At 45.2% G+C, this 24,231-nt stretch overlaps 1 protein-coding gene across 4 annotated transcripts in view; it reads left to right on the top strand.

The window, feature by feature from the left end:
- The window catches only part of CYRIA (CYFIP related Rac1 interactor A), a 75,297-nt gene that overhangs the window by 33,738 nt on the left and 17,328 nt on the right, over positions 1-24,231 (top strand). For 2 of the 4 annotated variants that reach the window (XM_073568259.1, XM_073568262.1), the window contains exon 2: positions 1,003-1,069. The exons of the other annotated variants lie outside the window; for them this stretch is intronic. The gene's annotated coding sequence lies outside the window, so the exon portion shown is untranslated. The remainder of the gene's footprint in view (positions 1-1,002; positions 1,070-24,231) is intronic. 4 annotated transcript variants of the gene reach the window in all.

Below are 24,231 nucleotides of genomic sequence, written 5' to 3'. Positions count from 1 at the left end.
GAGGTCATTTCAGACCCCCACTTAGTCTGCCCTGCTTAATACCAGCCAATGCACAAGTCAGCAGCTCAAGCTGCGTCTCGCTCCATGCTTTACACTGCAGCTCTGCTTCATGCTCACTTTGAGCAGTTTTTTTTTTTTTATTATGGTTGTTTCAGTGCATGCTGCTAGGAGTTGTAGTTCTGCAAATCACTAGGAAAGAGGGACGGGTTGCTGAAATGAGCCAAACATCCGCCGATTTGTTGCATTAGCCGAATGATCATCTTTCTGCGCTATTAACAGGGTCAGCCCCTGCTAAGTGCAATAGATGGGGAAAGATCTGTCTTTAACCGTTTAGTATCCAAAACTAAAGGGAGCCCTATCGATTTGAGCCGGGGCGCTGCACAGGAAGGAGCATTTCTATCAAGACCTTTCATAGATGAAAAGAAAACCAATCATTTAAAGGGGATGTCAGATTGATCCCAGAACCAGCGCTGGCAGCTAATCCATGAAGAGACTAAGGAGAAACGCTCGTTTCTTTTCCTCTGCAGCGCTCGTATCCCCCCCTGTACAGGCCTGCAGTTCTGATAACGGCGCACGGATTCACATTCGATAAAAGGATGTTCCCGGCCGTGTGCGAGCCGTCATGCCCATATATGGTCACTTTCTATTGGGACCGTTTGACTGTCCCTTTGGGGGGCTTCCTACTGATTCTCCTGCCGGGGATGCTTCTTTCCCTCCTCCTTCTGCCTTTCTGAAGGACGTAGAAGTGAATTAGCGTCCAGCATGTGAGCGAGTGGCCGCATTGTACGGGGGGGAATCACATTGTAGATGCCCGGACGTGCCGATCAAGGTGCCCTCTAGTGATGATCGTGGATCAACCCTTTTTTTTTTTTCCCCCAGCTTTTTGATTGTTGGATTATGCAATCTATAATATTACAGGGGGCAGAAGATGCCACCACCAGAAACGCTTTGCACATTAGTCGGGCAGATACAACCTGTAACACACGTTTTATTTTCTTACAGATTTTGGGGAACTCATGTTAATAGGGGAAATCATTTGAAGAGGTCGTTCAGAGACTTGGTGGAAAAGGTAAATGAAATTTCAGTGATTTTTGTGACCCTGCCGGGGAATTTATGGGGAGCCTACGTGGTACAGGAGTCATCAAAAGTAAGGTGGGGTAGGCAATGGCTGCGCTGCGTCCTTAGGAGGTGTCCAACCCCAACATCCAGGGTGTGTATATTATTTGTTAATTAAAAAAAAAAAAATATATATATATTATTTATTTATTTATTTATTTATTTATTTTTTAATTAACAAATAATATACACACCCTGGATGTTGGGGGTTGGACACCTCCTAAGGACGCAGCGCAGCCATTGCCTACCCCACCTTACTTTTGAAATGAAAGATGCTTAGTGATTGGTTGGTGCTATGTGGAGTGAGCTTGGCTGACACACACACACACACACACACACTGCTATTGCTCATAGCAACCAATCACAGCTTTTTTTTTTTTTTTTTTTTTTTTTTTTAACAGCTCTGGTCAAATGAAAGATGCTTCTTGATTGGTTGGTGATACACACACACACACACTATATATATATATATATAGTGTGTGTATCACCAACCAGTCAAGAAGCATCTTTCATTTGACCAGAGCTGTTAAAAAAAAAAAAAAAAAAAAAAGCTGTGATTGGTTGCTATGAGCAATAGCAGTGTGTGTGTGTGTGTCAGCCAAGCTCACTCCACATAGCACCAACCAATCACTAAGCATCTTTCATTTCACCACAGCTGTTTAAAAGATGCTGAGCTGTGATTGGTTGCCATGAGCAACAGTTTTCCCACTGCAGAAAACACCTCAGCAGACACTGACATGGTGAGAGAAATCCTGGGAACATAAGCTCCCAGCCATTGTCTGCCCCCCAAAAAGGAGCACAGAGCATGACAGAAATGAATCCTCCCCCTCCCGTGCCCATATACACATCACACATCCTCCATCCATAGGCACATCTTCCCTCTTAAAGGGATCCTCGGTATGGAAGTCAGGGCAAATCCCTCAGCGCTCTGGTTCTGATCCCTGGCTCAATTAAAGGGATCCCCGGTACGGAAGTGAGAGCAAATCCACTCTGCGCTTTGGTACAGACCCCAGGCCTCTCTTAATAAAGGGATCTCCGGTATGGAAGTTAGGGTAAATCCCTCAGCGCTCTCATCCTCACCCCAGGCTTCTATTAAAGGGATCCCTGGTATGGAAGTTAGGACCATTCCACTCAGTGCTCTGTTTCTGACCCCAGGCTGACGGGATGATGTGGGATATTAGGGGGAGTAGTCCGGTGGCTCTGGTTGACTAGATGTGGGATATTAGGAATAGTAGTCGGGCGGCTGTGACGGGATGATGTGGGATATTAGGGGTAGTAGTCCGGTGGCTTTGACGGGATGATGTGGGATATTAGTAGTCTGGTGGCTCTGGCTGACGGGACGATGTGGGATATTAGGGGTAGTAGTCCGGCGACTGTGACGGGATGATGTGGGATATTAGGAGTAGTTGTCCGGTGGCTCTGGCTGACGGGACGATGTTGTATATTAGTGGTAGTAGTCCGGTGGCTCTGGCTGACGGGACGATGTGGGATATTAGCGGTAGTAGTCCGGTGGCTCTGGCTGACGGGATGATGTGGGATATTAGCGGTAGTAGTCCGGTGGCTCTGGCTGACGGGATGATGTGGGATATTAGTGGTAGTAGTCTGGTGGCTCTGGCTGACGGGATGGTGTGGGATATTAGGGGTAGTAGTCCGGTGGCTCTGGCTGACGGGACGATGTGGGATATTAGCGGTAGTAGTCCGGTGGCTCTGGCTGACGGGATGATGTGGGATATTAGCGGTAGTAGTCCGGTGGCTCTGGCTGACGGGACGATGTGGGATATTAGGGGTAGTAGTCTGGCGACTGTGACGGGATGATGTGGGATATTAGGAGTAGTTGTCCGGTGGCTCTGGCTGACGGGACGATGTGGGATATTAGTGGTAGTAGTCTCGTGGCTCTGGTTGACGGGATGATGTGGGATACTAGGGGGAGTAGTCTGGTGGCTCTGGCTGATGGGATGATAAGGGATATTAGGGGTAGTAGTCCGGTGGCTCTGGCTGACGGGATGATGTGGGATATTAGTGGTAGTAGTCTGGTGGCTCTGGCTGACGGGACGATGTGGGATATTAGGGGTAGTAGTCTGGCGACTGTGACGGGATGATGTGGGATATTAGGAGTAGTTGTCTGGTGGCTCTGGCTGACGGGACGATGTGGGATATTAGTGGTAGTAGTCTCGTGGCTCTGGTTGACGGGACGATGTGGGATACTAGGGGGAGTAGTCCGGCGTCTGTGACGGGATGATGTGGGATATTAGGGGTAGTAGTCCGGTGGCTCTGGCTGACGAGATGATGTGGGATATTATAGTGAATGTGGCTATGCGGAGTGGGCGGGGCTATACACTCAGCTTTATATATATTTTCATTATAATTTGTTATAACTAACCGTAGTTAGTTACTATGCCCGGGCAGCGCCGGGCTCTTCAGCTAGTGTGTGTGTTTGTGTGTGTATATGTGTGTGTAATATTTATATTAATTTTTTTTTTATTAACTTGTTTAACCCCTTCACCTCGAAGCCTGTTGTCACCTTCCTGACCAGGCCAATTTTTATAATTCGGACCACTGTCCCTTCTATGAGGTAATAACTTTGGAACGCATCAACGGATCCCGCTGATTCTGACATTTTCTTGTGACATATTGTACTTTATGACCGCAGTAACATTTCTTTGATATGACTTGCGTTTATTTGTTAAAAAATGGAAATTTGGCGAAAATTTTGCAATTTTCAAACTTTTAATTTTTATGCCCTTAAATCAGAGAGTAATATCTCACAAAATAGTTAATAAATAACATTTCCCACATGTCTGCTTTACATCAGCACAATTCTGGAAACCTAATTTTTTTTTTTATTTTGGTTAGTAAGTTATAAGGCTTAAAATTTTGACCAGCGATTTCTCATTTTTACAGCAAAATTTGCAAAACCATTTTTTTATGAACCATATCATATTTAAAGTGACTTTGAGAGGTCTATATGACAGAAAATGCCCCAAAATGACACCATTATAAAAACCGCACCCCTCAAGGTGCTCATAACCACATTCAAGAAGTTTATTAACCCTTCAGGTGCTTCACGGGTATTTTTGGAATGTGGAAGAAAAAAATAAACATTTACTTTTCTTTCTCAAAAAGTTTTATTTAGACCTAAATTTTTCTACTTTCGCTAGGGTAACAGGGGAAAATGGACCATGCAGTTTGTTGTGCAATTTCTCCTGAGCATGCCGATACCCAATATGTGGGGGAAATCTACTGTTTGGGCACAGGGCAGGGCTTGGAAGGGAAGGAGCGCCATTTCACTTTTAGAATGTAAAATTTGCTGGCAGAATTAGCGGGTGCCATGTCATGTTTGGAGACCCCCTGATGTTTCTAAACAGTGTTAACCCCCACAAGTGACTCCATTTTGGAAACAAGTTCTCTAAGGGGTCTAATCTAGATGTCTGAGCACCTTGAACCCTCAGGTGCTTCACAGAAGTTTTTAACGTTAAGCCGTGAAAATAATATCACATTTTTCTCACAAAAATCTTTTATAGCGCCAAATTTTGTATTTTCATAAAAGTAGAAAATTGACCCAAAGTTTTCTGTGCAATTTCTCCTGAGTTCACAGATTCCCATATTTGGTTGAAAACTACTTTTGAGGTACAGTGCAAAGCTCAGAAGAGAAGTAGGGCCATATTACAGTGCAGATTTTGCTGTAATTGTTTGAGGGTTCCATGTTACATTGGCATAGCCCCTGAGGTGCCAGAACAGCAGAACTCCCCATAAGTGACCCCATTTTACCAATTAAACCTTTCAATGAATTCATCTAGGGGTGCAGTGATCATATTAACACCACAGGTGGGTCACAGACTTTATACCATTGGGCAGTGAGGAAAAAATAATTTACATTTTTACCACCAAAATTGTGAGTTGGCCCCAAGTTTTACTTTTTCACACTGAGAAATGGGTAAAAATGGCACCAAAGTTTGTCCCACAATTTCTGATGAATGTAGAAATACCCCATATGTGGCTGTACAGTACTACTTTATCTACAGGTGTAGTGACAATTTTGACTCCTTGGGTGTTTTCCAGAAACAGGCAGCAGTGGATGTTGCTGAGTGAAAATTGCAAACTGCCATTGTAGTGACTAGTACATTATGCCCAGCTCATGCTTCTGGAGACACGCACCTGTAAATTTGGTAGGCTCTCATCACTACAGAAATGCCAAATATGTGGTTTACAATGTGTTTTAGGCACACTGCGGCTCAGAAGGGAGGGGGCATTTGGATTTGGGAGAATTAGCTGAATTTCTTTTGGAGGGTGAAGAGCCATTTTGCTTTTCCAGAGCCTTTTTACTACCTGTAAAGTGGAAGCCCCTTATATTTCCGTTAATAGAAGACAGATCTGAGTGGGGACTTGCTTTTTTTGTGGATCGAGTGGAAGCTTATATTGGGAACATTTTACATAACATTTGAGATCACATTTATCCTTTGCTCTCCGCTGAGCACTTTTGTGGTTTCCATCTAAATCTCCGAGTGACGTGACAGATGAAACCCCTGAGGGATCCATTCAATATAATGAGGCAGCAGAGTTACTCTGGACTCCGTCTGGCCTCTGTTCAGCTGTGTCCTTTACAGGTCTCCAACGGGCAAATGGAATGCATATTCCCAAAAATATGACAGCACATATCTAAGGTAGCATATCTTACCCATAGCATTAGACATTATATTTCAGCGAACACAATAGTAGAATGCTCTATAAAAACAAGTAATATGCATATTGTCAAAAGTCTAACAAGCACATGTCTGAAATACATACCCTATGGATAATGTGAGACGTTATATTACGGCAGACATAATAAAGTGCTGTGTAGGAGTTCCACTGCAGAAGATGGTAGATAGGAGGGTGGAGTGGATGTCATTGCACACACCATGGGTCAGAAGTTCAGTGTAAATGAAATATAGGACAATAGCAAAAAAGTGAAAAGAGGAATAGAAATAAAATCAGACATCCGGAAAATGGATGTATTTAGAATGGGCACATGGGACCACAGAAGAATTCTAAACATGAAGGTATTACAAAAATGGGGCGAAACTTAAAGGGAATCTGTCATCTCTTTTTTGAGATATCATATAATGATATCATTCAATTGTGTGTCACATAAGGATTCTCTTAGTACTCTTGCTTCCCCCTGACCCCGCACCTTTCATGCATAAATACCTTTTTTATATCGGTTCAGATGTATGTAAACTGCCGCGGTCCGGTCCGCTGGGCGGGGCTTATTCAACTGCTCCCCCCTCCCTGTCTTGCTCTACGCATTTCTTCTTGTGTAGAGCAAGACAGGGAGGGGGAGCAGTTGAATAAGCCCCGCCCATCGGACCGGACCGCGGCAGTTTACATACATCTGAACCGATATAAAAAAGGTATTTATGCATGAAAGGTGCGGGGTCAGGGGGAAGCAAGAGTACTAAGAGAATCCTTATGTGACACCAATTGAATTATATCATTATATGATATCTCAAAAAAGGGATCACAGATTCCCTTTAAGGATTCATTCAGACCTTTGGGAGGTCATTGTATCCAAAATGACTATCCACTTTCAATCTGTGCAAGGAGTTTTTTGTTGTTGACCCGCTCCTGATACCCATATGAATGGTATCAATCCCCCTAACACTAATTGATTTAGCATCACAATCGTGTTGGAGCTTAAAATGGCGGGGGATCCTTTTTAGGTCAGAGAGGTTGGCCACTGTCATAGCCACGCCAATGTCTCGCACATGCTCCCGTACCAACACTCTGAGCTCCCTAGTGTTGATGCCGACGTATATCCTGGAGTATCCACGTGTTGCGTAGTAAATTACATTGGTACTGCCACAGGATATAAGCTGACAAATGTCAAATTGTCTGGACTCTGGAGCCATCCGACGAGTTAAAGGTAGAGCAGCACAGGACATTGGCGCAGGTAAGACAGTGGCCGCATGGGATAGAGCCCGGAGATGGACCCCTTGGGCCAAATGATTACTTGGGGCTGGGATGTAATGGCTCCTAACCAGTAGGTCATCTAAATTTTAGGAAGTCATTGAAGGGAAACTGCCCAGAGAGGCCTCAAGGTAGGGTTCGGCCCTAAGAATGGCCCAATGCTTAGCTAGAATTTGTAGATTGTTGTCCCACTCGTGGTTGTAAGTGGAGATAAAACGTATCGGTCCATCTCTGTCTGCATTTCTACGGCCTTTAGATGAATGTAGAAGGTTACTGCATGGAGTTTTTCTAGCTCTGTCATACCCACGCCTGATGCATATATGACTGTAGCCACGGGCCTCAAAGCGTGTCTTAAGGTCTGAGACTTGTGCCTCAAATTTATCATCAAAGGAGCAGATCCGCCTCATCCTTAGGAGCTGTCTGACCGGGACAGCCCTATGGCCGTGACTCGCTTCTGCTGCAGATAATATGTGCAAGTCCCTCAGAGCAGTACTAGTACAGCTCATGTTGGGAAGGGGTTAACTTATTAATTTTTGCTATTTTTATAATTATTCTTACTATCATTATCTTTACTAGTTTACAATTTTTTTTTACTATTTTAACTTCATTACTTTTTTTTACTAGTTTAACTTATAATTTTTACTATTTTAAGAAAAATTCTAAATGGTAAAAATAATAGCAAACATATTTACTGTTTTTAGCTTTTATTAAAATGGTAAAATAGAAGATAAATAGTAATAGTATAAATAACAGTAATTACTTAATTTTTACTATCATTTCTGTATTCACATGGACAATAGGGTGAGGACGGCCACTTGTAGCTGCATTATTTAAAAGAGTTGATCAGTGACTAGTTGTTGTCTATCCACAGGGTAGGTGATAACTGAAGCCTCCGTCTCACATAGCGAGATCGCTGAAGCGTCACCGATTTTGTGATGTAACAGCGATCTCGCCTGTGATCTCGCTGCGTGTGACACATAGCGGCGACCGCTCCCCCCGCTGGATATCGCTGATCATGCTCGCATGTCCTAAGCCATTTTTTTCATCGTCGGCGTCCCGCTGGCCCGCGCGCATCACTCTGTTTGACCCTGACAAGCGACCTTGTTGGTGATGCAGAACTCAGGGACGCAGGCGTGAGTCGTCAGAAAAGCTGCTATGTGACAAGGTACCAACGACCGCTGAGGTCGTTATACGGATCGCCGGATCGTTGCTGCGTCGCTGAAGAGACCTGTCTGTTTGACAACTTACTAGCGACCATTTAGCGACGCACCAGCGATCCTTACCAGGTCGTATCGTTGTCGGGATCGCTGGTGCGTCGCTAAGTGAAACAGGACCCTTAGTTTTGGTGCTGAGATCCCTGCCGATCGGTGGAGGTCCCAATGTTTGACCTACAGTCATGTCAATACACAAGTGTAGCGTTTTCCTTGGGGTTCCGTATGCGGCAGGGTGTTTTCGAGACCAGGTTCCACTGCTCGACTTGTCCTGGAACCAAGTCTTTTGGCCAGAGAGAAACCAATAAGAGGGTATTCTGGCCTATTTGAATTAAAGGGGTTGTCCGGTGAGGTGTAGTCATCGCTCACCTATCCACTACATAGACGATATCTTACAGATGGGTGGATATCAGGCTCCTGGGACTCGCACTGTTCTCCAGAAGTGGTTAAACTATCCTAATCTGGTGCTTTGGTCAATTGGATATATTGGTATTATTTTCTCTGCAAAATGTTTTTTTTTTTTTTTCGTGAATGTTATTAGCCAAAATCCATGAATTATAATCTGACAGTTTGCTGAATATTTATAGGCGGGGTAGGTCAAAAGCGTGAAGTTGTCTTTGGCAAAGTTAGATTTTACAGGTATCTTTTTTTTCTCTACCAGAGCTCCAAATGCCAAATGTATAGACAATTCAACCCTAAATCTGCCACCACTAGAGGGCGCTTAAGAGCTTAACTACATTGTGTGTGCAGTCAGCTCCTAGGCTCCCCTAGTGGTGGTGGAATATTAGCATTTAACTCTTAACACAAAAGATTTACAGTTCTGTAGAAGAAAATGGAGCTTTCAAAACAATGAAATGCAGTTTATGCCTAAATTTATCCCAAGTGGTGGAACTTAAAAGGGGCAATCCAGAACTCTCATGTATCCGTACGACCAGAGCAGAAGCTAATGAGGCCGAGCGCAGGATCAGACTCCATAGGATTTGGTTGTTTTCTCAAGTTTGCATAGGAGCGGTGTACAGAAAGTAGTGGGGGGGGTTGATGGTTTTGTCACTGAGATGACCAATTCCCAGCTTAGGTGTTACTTTTTTTTTTTTTTTTTGTATGTATGTGAGCAGCCGCTCTAGTGAAGGGGGTTTATTGTACAGGCCTCCCTTAGGGTTGCTTATTATTATTTCTATTTGTATCGGTGATTGGCTGGACGGAGTTTGAGAAAGTTTGGCGACATCATTTTGAGCGCCCGAATCGAGATTTAATTTGGGCCGGAAGGTTTATAAGGACCCCTCTGGGCATTGGTTGTCGCCTGTATCCTCTGCCTCCCTGTATCCGTATCGTCTGCCTCCCTGTATCCGTATCGTCTGCCTCCCTGTATCCGTATCGTCTGCCTCCCTGTATCCGTATCGTCTGCCTCCCTGTATCCGTATCGTCTGCCTCCCTGTATCCGTATCGTCTGCCTCCCTGTATCCGTATCGTCTGCCTCCCTGTATCCGTATCGTCTGCCTCCCTGTATCCGTATCCTCTGCCTCCCATATCCTCTGCCTCCCCGTATCCGTATCCTCTGCCTCCCCGTATCCTCTGCCTCCCCATATCGTCTGCCTCCCTGTATCTGTATCCTCTGCCTCCCCGTGTCCGTATCCTCTGCCCTCATGTACAGACCAGTGAGGGGCGCACCAGCATTTACCGTACTCATCATCTGGCTGCAAAAGTATCAAACTTCTGCGAAACCCCCATAAAATGTCACCCTTGTTGGGAAGGTTCGTTGGGCCGGATCCCAAGGCGACTACTAATTCCAGTGATGTGATGTCTGGAGCGGCGGGGATACTCCCTGCTGTACCGGACTGACAGTATGTGGCGACTGACCTCTGTCCAAGTCATTATGCTGTAACAGGATGTAAGGGAAAGCTTGTAAATTTCTCTTTAATTCTTTCCTCCCGAGTATTTGTGTAGCGTCAGTGTTATCAGCTGCTCCTAATAAAGTAATAGACGATGTGACCCCCTCTGCAGGATCTCTCGCTCGTCTGCTACAGTCGCCCACTAGATCTATAATTTTCCTCTGCAGATTGTAGCCGCTCGCTGGGGATTCTGGCAGCAGCGCACCTGTACTGCGCTATGGTATATGTGGTGCTATGTAAGGAATGGCGGGGGAGCAATGATTGCAGAATATCACATACCAGGCTAGAACTCCAGGAACTGTCCTCAGCCTCATGCACTATTTGCTTGCGATCCACTCTCCTGTCTATCAGCAGCCTGCCAGCACTATAGGAGCTGGAATTTCCTTGATTTCACATCCCAGCATTCCAGATCCTACCTCTGTCCAGTTCCTTGTTGCCGTGAATTGAAAACCCCCTTGCTCTTGTCTATCTACATGCAGCGTGATAGTGATGTCGGACATCCTCTGTAGATGGCTGCGGACATCATCGTTTGACAGCTGTCTCATGATTTGCATCTTCTGCTAAAATATTTATATTCATGCTTTTTTTTTTGTAATTCTTCCTCTAACCCCGGCGGTGACGTATCACTGTGTGCTGCATACATTACTGTGGCACAAGGCCCCATTGTGTGGCTGTGAGCGGCCCGCTATGTGCTGGAACAATCGGACCCCCCTCCTCTCAGAGCTACGGGCAGAGCGCCCCCGCTGCCATCGCTGGGATTTCCTCGCACTGTATGCCAGAACTTTGTAACAATCACTTCCACTTTTTTTTTTTTTCCCTCTCTGGATGTAAACATTAGAGCCAAGTGTAAGCGGTGACGTTACTGCCCCGGGGGCAGAGGGTTGTGTCTGCGGTGCACATGGAGCAGGTCCATAAATCCGCTCCTCCAGGCAGGAAATCCTGCAGCTGCTCTGCCTGTGACGTCACCATATAAAGTACCGCCGATGGGAGATAATAACCCTCTTTACCATTCTATGGGCCCAATTCTAAGGGGCAGACCATATAAATGCTGTCGCCACTGCATGCATCATGTCTTCCCTCCTCCAGCGAGCAGATCTCACAAGGTTTTCTGCTCCTCGATGTCCTCATCCTGGTCTGGCTTGTTGTTTTTTTAATTTTTTTCTGTAGGATGCACTTAGTCCCTGAGAGGGATCTATAAAAATTGCACCTTTAATGTAGCTGTCGCTGCCTTCGCTTTTCAGAAACAGGTTTAATTGGACATGCACCCTGGGTGTGGCCAAAGGGGCTCTGTGCACCCTGGGTGTGGCCAAAGGGGCTCTGTGCACCCTGGGTGTGGCCAAAGGGGATCGGTGCACCCTGGGTGTGGCCAAAGGGGCTCGGTGCACCCTGGGTGTGGCCAAAGGGGCTCGGTGCACAGACTTTACATACCCTGCCTCTCTCACTGGTGATTGAGAGCACCTTCTTGCCTAATCATCCACTATAGGCACTGATCATTGCTAGAAAGCCAGTGCTGTCAATCAGTAGTGGGGAGACGGGGTCATGCAATACCAGTGGGTAGTACAGTGCACTGAGCCTCTTGGCAACACCCAGGGTGCACCATCACCATAATTGGCATTTTCATATTTAAAATTTCAGTTTCTGGGCAGCAATTAAAACACTAAAGTTGCAATTGTTACAAGGAGTTATATCCCTTATATCTGGTTTTGTGCTCAATTTATACGGTCAGTTTGGACTAACAGACTCACTTTAAGGCTGAGTGCAGACGTACTTTTTAGCCCTGCGGATTTTTCCGCGCAGAATGGAAGAAATCTGCAGGTCAAATGACCTGCATTTTTCCTGCGGATTTCTTCCATTTTTCCTGCAGTTTTTGTGCGGTTTTCCATTGCGGTTTTCCCCCTGCGGATTTGGTGACAGGGGAGATGGAAAACCGCACAAAAGAAGTAACATGCTGCGGATTTTGTACCGCAGGAAAACCGCGCGGAAAAATCTGCAGCGTCTGCACAGCGTTTTTTTTTTTTCCCATTGATTTTAAGGCTACTGTACATCACAATGCGGATATGCAACGTTTCTGCGCGGTAAAATCCGCTGTGGATCCGCTGCAAATCTGCATCGTGTGCACACAGCCTTAGGGTGTGTGCACACGTTGCGGATTCTGCTGCGGATCTGCAGCGGATTTGGCCCTGCTGCGTTGTACAGTACCATATAAGTCTATGTAAAATGAAAAACGCAGTGCAGACAGTGCGGATTTGCTGCGGTTTTAAATCCACAGCATGTCACTTCTTCGTGCGGATTCCGCAGCGGTTTGGCACCTGCTCCATGACAGGTGTCAAACCGCAGGCTAATCCGCAGAAAATCCGCAGATAAACCGCAGGTCAAAACCTGCGGATTTACCTGCGGATTTAGACAAATCCGCGCGGAAAATTCCCCAGCAGAATCTGCAACGTGTGCACATCTAATATATAAAGCTCAGTGTGTGTGTGTGTGTGTGTGTGTGTGTGTGTATGTGTGTCCGGGATTGGCATCTGCACCGTCGCAGCTACAGCCACAAAATTTGGCACAGTCACACGTCTGGACCTCGAGAGCGTCATAGGCTATGTTGTGAGGTGAAATTTTAACCCCACACGTTCCAATTCACCAAACAATTTTGCCCCTATCTACATAATGGGGAAAAAGTGAAAGGAAAAGTGTTGGAGGCAAATTGACAGCTGCCAGATGTGAACAAGGGGGACTGAAAGAATGAGAGCGATGGCGCCAAAGAGTATCTACCGTACAGTTGCTAAGGTGGGGCCCTGACATGGGATACTCACCACACACGGGGATATGAACACACAAAATGCGCCACACACTACCACGTGCTTCACCACATATACCACCCTCAGCACACATTTCACCACACATACACCAACCTCGCCACATAAAAGTCCAAACACAAAAGTCGCCACTCAAAACTCGCCACGCTGTCCCAGAGCTGTTTAAAAGATGAAAGCTGAGCTGTGATTGGTTGCTATCAGCAACAGTTTTCTTTGTAGACAGTTGTGGTAACTGAGGCCTATTATTCTTATCATTTCTATGGTGTTATCGTCCTGCTGGAAATAACACAATTTATTACCGTGCCAACACAGACCACCCTCTGACACAGACTGCAGGGGGAGCCCAGTATCACACAGGATAGGGTTAGATACACGGCTCAGCAGTCAGTATCACACAGGATAGGATTAGATACACGGCTCAGCAGACAGTATCACACAGAATAGGATTAGATACACAGCTCAACAGACAGTATCACACAGAATAGGATTAGATACACGGCTCAACAGACAGTATCACACAGAATAGGATTAGATACGCAGCTCAGCAGTCAGTATCACACAGGATAGGATTAGATACACGGCTCAGCAGACAGTATCACACAGGATAGGATTAGATACACGGCTCAGCAGTCAGTATCACACAGAATAGGATTAGATACACGGCTCAGCAGTCAGTATCACACAAGATAGGATTAGATACACGGCTCAGCAGTCAGTATCACACAGAATAGGATTAGATACACGGCTCAGCAGTCAGTATCACACAAGATAGGATTAGATACACGGCTCAGCAGACAGTATCACACAGGATAGGATTAGATACACGGCTCAGCAGTCAGTATCACACAGAATAGGATTAGATACACGGCTCAGCAGTCAGTATCACACAAGATAGGATTAGATGCACGGTTTTTATGTGCAATATAATCATTATAATTTGTTATAGCTAACCACAATTGGTTACTATGCCCAGGCAACGCCGGGCTCTTCAGCTACTAGCCTTAAGGTACTGTCACACTAAGCGATATCGCTAGCAATATCGCTGTAACTTGTGACGTTATAGCGATATTGTTGTGTCTGATACTTACCTGTGACCCGCTCCCCCCGCTGGTTATCACTGATCACGCGAGAACGTCCTGGACCATTTCTCGTCGTCAGCTTCCTGCGGCGCTTCCTGTGGAGAGACGAGGGACGAGCGTGGAGCCGGGCGGGAGGACGCAGGATCACTTAGTGTGACAGGTAAGTAGCGACCCCCGCCCCCAGCGATGTCGCTGGTGAGATCTGCCTGTGTGGCAGCTCACTAGCGACCACTTAGCGATGCACCAGCGATCCTGACCGCGTCATATCGCTGGTCGGGATCGCTGGTACATGGCTAAGTGTGACAGTACCTTTATAAAGAGCAGCATATCAGCACAGAGTGACTGTTCAGACCAAGCACAGGCGTTCAGTGTGGCCAACAATTCCAGTGCCCCTTCCCACTTTACTTGGTTTCCATATGTCGCCATCCTTCTCTTCTTTGACAGCTCAGGCTTTACAGGATCCAAAGAGGACAGAGATGGGATTGGAGACAAGTTTGGCCACACCAGAGGTGCACCGAGCGCCTGCTCTTGGTTTGAACAGTCACTCTCTGCTGACAGACTTACTTTTTATTAGGACTTTTCAGGCCTGAAAATGTTTATTTTGTACGGATAATTTGTTACTGTCACATTCGTCCACTAGACAGCACCTAATGATGTAACTCCGGACTAGTCCTCATTAGAAAACCATTCGGTAATAGAGGGGCGTCCATCATCCAGAGCAACAATGGTCTCTTCCTCCGGACTGAGCATTAAACCAGCAATCGAAATGAGGACTGCAATGTTTTTCCACCAGTGGCGACGCTGCAGGGAAAGCCAACACTTGCTGCTGGATTAGATTGGACCCTTGTAGAGCACCGATCATAGTGATCTGTAGGAAAACATAGCGGTAAGTGTTTTGTTTCCCTGCAGCGCCACTACAGGGGATAATAGGTATTGCACATTATCAATGAGTGATCCTTTATTTCATGAGCCACTTTGTAGTCCATTCATTACTACCCTGCCGAAAAACCTCATTAAATGTATATTGATCCTACTCTGGATTCAGAGTTGACCTTTTTGTTGTGGCTGTAAAATGGATTTGCACACAGCAGGGTACGACTGCCCCAAGGAAGGCGTAAAGCGGACGGCGCATAATAGGGGGACATCAGATGGAGCTCCTAAACTATTAATGGCCTTTACGTGTTCATGTCCACCATGTAGATGTTTTGTTAGTTTGTATTCAGACCCAGGTTTCCCCAGTTCTGAGAGCGTGCCTACCAGCGAGACACATTGCTGCCCTGTGTGCCCGGCTGCCAGGGGCGGCTGCAGGAAGATGCGGGAACCTAATCCTGATTTCTAAGCAGTTTGCTCCACCTAGTGGACATACTGTGAAATAACACTCAAAGTAAGAGGTATGGGTTGTCCGGTGGTGACGGCTTTTCCCCAAACACCAAACATGGGTGCCTGATGGGGAGGGGTCTCCATGACGAGTGCCCCCTTACATTGGCTGCGGTCTGTGGTTCTCTAATCTCTGCTGTAGTTTTACAAGGGGGAGCGATGACAAAGTAAGAGTGGAAATTTGCAAAGCAGTTTGAAGAAAACGCTCTTAAAGGGGGTTTCCATTATGGGCCCCAGGGTGCTGGATAATTAAAAAAAAAAAAAAATCTCCTATACTTTCCTCCCTGCTTTTGTCCCTGTGTGTCTCAACTGGCAACAGTCACGTGATGGCATTTGGAGCTGCGGCATTGGCCTGGAAGTCATGTATAGGTTTCAGAAAAATCCTGGCTGCGGATTTTTTTTGTTTTTTCAATTTTTTTTTTTTTTTCAGTTTAAAAAAAAAAAAGAAAATGAAGATTTCCTCACCCTGGCCTGTCCCATCACTGAGTCTCCAGCACTGTTCCCGATGCCTGCCATTGTCTGCAGTGCTGATGTCACGTCAACGCTGCAGCCAATTGGTGAGCTAGTTGGTATCAGCCACTGAACTGGCCGCAGCGCTGTTGACTGGGGACGTGTTGGAGACTCGGCACTGGACCCCGGTAGGGTGAGAAGCGCAGTTTGTATGTTTCTTGTATTTTTTTTTAGAAAACCACTTGACATCGCATACAGATTCAGAACATGATGTCTCGAGACCTCTTGATATTGAGGACCAGAGATGACATTTCAATTTCTTATGCCTTTATGCTTTTTAGGTGATTTTTTTTTTTTTTTTTTTTCATTTTTTTTTGCACTTCCTTTTATCAAACAGCAGGGGGCAGCGGATGATTGCAGATGATGCTCGTGCCCTTCTGTAAGCGTCTCCTTCTCAGGAAATCCAGAGAGTAGCGTTGCGGGGTTGTCATAACAGCTGCACAATGTCCGCCTATGTACTTGCTTAGCTTTGCCAGTTTTCTGGGACAATACCTCACTTCATACAATAACTCGCTTTGTACTTGGCGTCTTTCTATTGTTTACTATCGAGCATTTCAGATTTGCTTCTTTCTAAACCGAATACCTTTATTTACCCCCCCTTTTTTAGCTTTTTAGGATGTAACCCTTTTAACCTTAGCTTTACCATTTGGTTGTGCCTTATGGAATGGCATTATGAGCAATTAATTATAGGGAATCTGTCATTAGATGTCCTTCTTTGCCATCTGATTAGCATCTTGACAATCTGTTGCTTAAGTTACACCCCATGTGCTTCCAAAAATGACTTTCCTTGCTGTATGCTAATGAACAGCTAGAGGTCCAGTGGGCGTGTGCAGAGCACCTCGGCGCCTGCAGTGAGCCTGATGACCCAGCCCCTACTAGCAGTTTTGTTTTGAATGTCTTTGTAAAATAATGCATAACAAAACTCATGTTTGTGGTTAAAAGTCTGACCCAAACAGAACCTCAGACGGGACCTCTCGAAGCAATAAACTTTCAAGATGAACTGACTTCATCAACATCAGTTATTTCTGAGGAAACAAGATCGATGGATTAGCTAAAAGATTCTGTATGTGCTGTCCCCAGGGGAATGTAAGGCTGTATTTACTAAGAGGAGGGGGTGATGACACAAAGAAAAGCTTCTGTACCATCCTGGCCTGTGTGTGTCCCTGGCAGAGGAGGGGGTGATGACGTGAAGAAAAGCTTCTGTACCATCCTGACCTGTGTGTCCCTGGCAGAGGAGGGGGTGATGACGTGAAGAAAAGCTTCTGTACCATCCTGACCTGTGTGTCCCTGGCAGAGGAGGGGGTGATGACGTGAAGAAAAGCTTCTGTACCATCCTGACCTGTGTGTCCCTGGCAGAGGAGGGGGTGATGACGTGAAGAAAAGCTTCTGTACCATCCTGGCCTGTGTGTGTCCCTAACAGAAGAGGGGGAGATGACATGAAGAAAAGCTTCTGTACCATCCTGACCTGGATGTGTCCCTGGCAGAGGAGGGGGTGATGACGTGAAGAAAAGCTTCTGTACCATCCTGACCTGTATGTGTGTGTGTGTGTGTGTGTGTGTGTGTGTGTCCCTGGCAGAGGAGGAAGTGATGACATGTAGAAAAGCTTCTGTACTATCCTGACCTGTGTATGTCCCTGGCAGATGAGGGGGAGATGACATGAAGAAAATGAAGCGATCCTGTACCATTCTGACCTGTGTATCCCTGTTAGTGAAAGAGCCCTTTTTAATACTAATTCTAATGATGCATTTTAGACCAGTAGATAAAAGGCGAATGATCTTTTGGAGGATTGCTTAACATGCCGGCAGTCGCACAATGCTGACTCATTCATTGGGTGACTGGATAGTTTAAGCTGGTAGAAAAAAAAAATTATTGGCAGCACATAGCCACCCAGTGACACATTATGTGCTGCTGATAACATGATACTGTTCAGGTAATATAGACCAGCCTGTAAATAAGCGTTGAACAACACAATGTACACGATCAAATTGTTGGCAGCTCGTTCCATTCTGTACACCGGGCGATGTTAACGTGCCATTAATAAAGATATAGGAGTAGTGATGGATGTTCGGGTCCGTCTAGCTTGGCCAAACATTTACGTTCAGGTGCCAGAGCGGTTCCCGATCCCAAACCCCATTTAATTGAATTGGGGGCCCGAACATCCTGTGTTTCCCACACGGTCATATGTGTGACAGCGTGAGAAACACGAGCTTTGATTGAATCATAGAATCATAGAATCGTAGAGTTGGAAGGGACCTCCTGGGCCATCTGGTCCAACCCCCTGCTAAAAGCAGGATTCGCTAAATCATCCCAGTCAGATGTCTGTCCAGCCTCTGTTTGAAGACTTGGTGGTAAGTTAGTTAAAAAAATAAGTTACCGCCGGTCACAGACATCGGCTGATGAGAATACTACTCTCATCATTGTACGCCTGGTCTCGCTGATAGGGGTGAGAGGAGGTATATGCTGATGAGAGTATTCACCAGCCAGCACCTGTGCAATAAATAAAAGAAAAAAATGGCGTGTGGATCTTTTCTATTTTTGCTAACCAGCGCAAGCAAAGCTGACAGCTGCGAGCTGCAACCCACAGCTGATAGCTGAATGTTGACTAGTTATCTAGAGTAGCGTTGTCCCATGCTATATTTTATAAAATATTTAAATGATTTGAAGAAAAAAAAGACAAGGGGTCCTACCCATTTTTGACAGCCAGCCAAGCTATAGCAGACAGCTGGGGGCTGGTATTCTCAGGCCAGTAAGGGGCCATGGATATTGGCCCTTTCCAACCTAAAAATAACAGCCCACAGCCGCCCAAAAACATTCTGACGCTTTGCCCGGCTCTTCTCACTTGCCCTGATGCGGTGACAAGTGGGGGTAATAGGTTTGGGGTTGATGTCCGCTGTTTTATGGCCACTGACATCAAGCCCACAGATTAGTAATGGAGAGGCAACTATCAGACACCCCCTTTATTAACCCCATAGTCAAATATAATGACATACACAGAGTAAAGTCCTTTATTTCAAATAAATACTCCCCATCCTCATTCACCCATTTATTACTGTAAAACTAAAAATAGGATGTTCTCAAACTCTGCTACATCTGTATTGCATGGCTGAGTGGTGGCATGATGTGGCCACTCAGCCGTGAGTTCAGGAGACACATTTGAGCGTGAGAGCGCAGCTTCAGTGACCTGCGGTGAAATTAAAAGATGCTCTTAAAGGGGTTGTCTGCTGACAACTTACTGATCAGCAGAACGGGGACATTTTATCTCCACTAGGACACTCTCCTCTCTGTTGATGCTCTACCAACTCATTCTCTATGGGGCTGCCGGAAAAAGCTGAGCGCTGCGCTCTTCCGCCCCTCAGAGAATGAATGAATGAAGCAGCGGTCACACATGCATCTATCTATTCTAAAGAGGATAAGAATGCGGGTTCCAGCGGTCAGACCTCACCAATCGTCAAATTATCACCTTCTCCTTTGATAAGGGGATTGGACAACCTCTTTAAATGGTGGGGGTCCCAGTGATCACAACCCTGCACATTTGTACATTTTATTGCCTATTTTGTTTTGTACCTGATAATCTCTCATTGTGAGATGACTCCTTTTAAATACTGTATGAGCTGAGCCAGCAGAATACTGGGAAATTTCTGAACTGCAGAATTACGAATGCAGCTCTGGAGTACAAAATAATGCAGCTCGGTGCACGATAAGGAAATGCATCCAATATATTTTGTAAAATTGTTTTAACAGAGCGACGTTCCCTTTAAGTGGACTTATATTCCTGCTCTTTCTTACTACATATGTAGTGTAACCCGGGCAGGCGTATAGGTATTCAATCGTGGTCGCACGGAGTCGTGTACGCTGCGGTCAGCGCCGTCCTGCTTTTTGTACAGTTGGTCACTGATGGGAAAGAAGAAGAAGAAATGCCTTAGGATTAGATTTTCCTGATTCCCGATCACCGTCCCGGCCTCGTACCCACGGACACATTATCCTCATGAAGTCTGACGCGCTCCCCGGTGCCGCATAGAAAAAGCTTATTGTCGGGGAGCGGATGCCCCTGGATAAGCCTGGAAGCCACAGTCTCCAGCTCCTGTCTGCACAGTAATGTGGACACCATTATTGCCTTCACTAAACAAACTCACGCCCTTAATTCACATGGCTGGGGCTTAATCACATCAGCAGCGAGCCCCCCGGGGGGATCCTGCGCTCCGGAGTAAGTAAACAAACCCGCCGCACCACCTTCCCCATTCAGATAGGGTTACACATCGCGGGCCTTTATTAACCGAAAATAAAAACAAGTTTTCCTGCCGCAGACAAGCGACGGCCCTCTTTCTTTTTCATGGTGGCACAAGCCGGGGACGTTCATGGGACCGCAGCATTCGGCGAAAACAAACACAACCTCACATACGCGCTCAGACGCCTTCTCATCACTGGAAGTTTTGGTGGATTTTTATTCGAGAAGGCTGGAAGTATCCGAGTTACCGGAGTAAAATTTTGTTTTCTCCTGATTGGTACAGACGTGATTTATTAAAAGATATATATAAATAATTTTTTTTTTTTTTTTTTTTTTACCAAAAATGTCATATTTTCAAAGTGACTTTTCATGGGAGAGTCTGCTGTTACCACTAAAAATGACAACTGTCTGCAGCAGGAGCCTCCCCCCTCTGCCCTATTTGTAGTAGGACAATGTATCGCACCCTTGGATAAAGGGAAAGCCACATGATCATAAGTTATCCCGTTTTCTTAGAGGATGGGGCTCTAGAACCCGGGAATTTTGACCTTTGCTCTATTCATTGTCTCATCATTTTGAGTGGTGGCTGTACCCGTGCCCTGGCAGTGCACTCTGATTGACAGCTCGCTCTGCAGCACAGCTGTCACAGTGCCAGGGTGTGCTTACAGCCGCAGCTCACTATGTACCTAGTGGTGACTGCAGCTGCTCCAGGACCGCCCCTGACTGGAAGCCGGCAGCTCCAGGAGGAATAGAATAAATTTTCTCCCTGTAGCTGCGCTTTAGGGCAGGATTGCCATGTTATTAACCTGTAGATTGACCTTATGTCTCGAGGTTAATCATGAGGAAAAATATCCAGAACTCCTTGTAGTGTGGAATAAAACGATCTTTAATGGTGCAATCCAGAAAAATAACGTTTCAGTCTACACTTGACCTTTATCAGAGGAATTACCATATAGAAGGTCATGAGAGTACAGATGAAGCACTGTGTGGGACGGGCGTGCTCGGACGCCCCAGCGAGCAGCGCTGTCATTTCAGGTTAATGATATTTGGGGATGTGACTGGGTCCTTTTTAATTGCTGTTCCCACCACATTTATCAGACATTTATGGCATATATAGTGTCTTGAGATGGATATACCCTTGTGAAAGGCTACGCACTCTTTAAACGTGGGTAAAAGTATGTTTACATGGTAGTTGGTACTGCCCCCATTTTGCTTTTGACATACTGTATGCTAATGGTTACTTTTACTTTATAAGATTGCTCTAAGTTTCAGTCTGCAGCGTGATCCAAACTTCCTATTTTTTTCTCTTGTGGGAGTGTTTCTCCCTGTAATATAGGCTGGATTTGAGTTTTATGTATATCTAGTGTGCTCTCTTCATAGGCTCATATATCAGCACAGCTTCTATCCTGCACTACATTTTCTATTCAAGTGCTCTCATCCTTATTTACTGCCTGTTTTCTCTGCCATCTCTGAGACTGTATATGCTTTCTCCTCTATCCAATGAAAATCTATGTACTACCCTCTCCACTATCTCTCAAACGTTCAGAGAAGGGAGGAGGACACGAAGACCTGTCAAGAGCTCTGGCAGATTTGTATAATTTTTGCTGATGACTCGGTTAAATGAAAGACGTACAGACTCTCTGCAGAGGCTTAAAGGGGATGTTCAGGTTTGGGACACAAGTCTGCCGTCACTCTATGTGATTTGTGAACACTCAAAGCACACGCAATGTGCGTTTTCGGGACTCTCCAGGAGCAGGAGGGCACGTGAACACGAGTATGGGATTTCTATGCATGCTGTCACATGCCGACTAGACGTGAACGGCCTCACTCAACACATGTGAACAGAGCAAGGCTTGACACGTCTAGTCAGAATGTGTCAGGAAGCATGCAAAAAGTTAATCAAGTTTTATAAGGGTTCTTTTATAGTGGAAAAAAAGAATAAAAAATAATTGTGTGAAGGTTCACATGGCCTATAAAAGTCCTCTGTTATATCTGATATTCCCGCACCTGAAGGATCACATGGATGCTGGATTACAGGATTGCTGTATTTAATTTTAACCAAAAGTGATTGTATTTCTTTTTGTTTTGTGATGGGCAGAAGGTGCAGCCGCACAAGGCACAGTACTGAATGGTTTCCAAGATCAGTACAAGCAGATGAAGGAAGCATAAAGCAGAGACTTTATAAAACCCTCCTTCTCACATCAAAGTTTTTAACCTTTTAGTATATTGCAATCATCATATAATACAGCACTGTGTACTTACAATTGCTTATTTTTGCTTTCTACCCAGCAAATTCTTCTTTTTTCCATTAGGTTTGACATTACGTGATAACTGATGAGCTGAATCCTTCTAAGCTCTATATAGAAACAGGAGGTCAATTTTCCCTGTATGAGTCATCAGTCACTGCAAAAGTCATAGAATCATAGAATGTTCGATTTGGAAGGGGCCAACAGGGTCATCTGGTCCAACCTCCTCAATGCAGGGTTCACTAAGCCATCTCAGACAGATGTCTGTTCATCCTTTGAATACTTCCATTGATGGAGAACTCACCACCTCTCATGGTAGCCTGTTCCACTCATTGATCACCCTCACTGTCAAAAAAGTTGTTTCTAATATCTAATCTGTATCTTCTCCCTTTCAGTTTTATTCCATTGCTTCTCGTGTTTCCACGTTCAAATAACAATAATGATGACCCCTCTACACTGTGACAGCACTTCAGATATTTCTAGGCAGCTGTTAAGTCTCCTCTTAGCCTTCTTTTTCACAAGTTAAACATTCCCAGATCCTGTAACTGTTCCTCGTAGGTATAGTTTGCAGTCCTCTCACCATCCTGGTAGCTCTGTTCTGAACTTGCTCCAGGTTTTCACTGTCTTTTTTTTTTTTTTTTATAAATATTATGGTGCCCAGAAGATGACTTCAATAGAATAGAATAGAAGTCATTCTCTGTGCTGGCATTCTAACCTCGTATTTTGTATGGATTGAAGTGAATAAAGAAAATACTATTTTTTCACTACCTCGTGGAGCTGGACAATCTCTCCTTTCTCATGCCCAGAACATGACACAGTATTCAAGAAGAGACCTGACCAAGGAGAAGAGGGGATAATTACTTCACAAGATCTAGACTCTATGCTTTGCTTAATACATCCTAGAATTGCATTTGCCTTTTTGCTGCTGCATCACACTGTTGACTCATATTCAGTCTGTGATCTATTTGTATACACAAGTCGTGTTGTTGCTTAGTTCTATTCCTCCCATTCTGTAGATGTAATTTTCGTTTTTCTTGCCCAGATGTAGAATCTTACATTTAAATACTGTTAAATACCATTTTATTAGTCACTGCCCATTGTCCAAGCTTATCCAGATCCTTCTGAATCCTTTCTCTGTCTTATCTAGGGTTAGCTATACCTACTAGCTTTGCATCGTCTGTAAATTTGATCAGTTTACCTTGAGTTCCCTTATCTAGATAATTTGTAAGAATGTTGAACAACACTGGGGCCAGCACAGAGCCTTGTGGTACCCCACTTGAAACACTCTTCCAATTGGATGTGCAACCATTTATTACCACTCTTTGAGTATGATCACTGAATCAGTTATGAATCCATCTAACCTAATCCACTGACTGGTTGGGAGGACCTGGCCGGAGGAAGGAGCGGAGCAGCTGTGTCCGGAGGTGATGAGGGGAATGATAAATGCAGGGAAAAGAAACTTGTTTTTCTACATAGAGCAGAGAAAAGAAAAGAATTATCTGGGTAGAAAGGCAAAATGAGCAATTGTAAGTACAAAGTGCTGTATATAATATGATGACTGCAGTAAATTAAGAGGATAAAAACTTTGATGGGAGGAGGAGGAGGAAGTCCACAAAGTGGGAACCTTCATTAAAGGGTTGTCTCCTCAAAGACAGGGAAGGCTTATCCCTAGGATGCTCTGCCAGTGTCCAGTTGGTGCGGATCACTCAAAAGAAGTGTCATGCCCCCTAGTCTCCTTTTAGGAGGTGTAGCTCCACTTTGTTCCGGCCAGTGACCTCCTTCTTCGTTGAGCCGACAATGTGGTTCCCAGCCGCTGTGCCTTTTC

Source organism: Dendrobates tinctorius, unplaced genomic scaffold (assembly GCF_039654945.1).
Source record: "Dendrobates tinctorius isolate UK_male_01 unplaced genomic scaffold, ASM3965494v1 ptg000021l, whole genome shotgun sequence".
NCBI lineage: Eukaryota > Metazoa > Chordata > Amphibia > Anura > Dendrobatidae > Dendrobates > Dendrobates tinctorius.
Note: the sequence above shows the minus strand (reverse complement) of the source record. Positions and strands in the feature narration are given on the sequence as shown.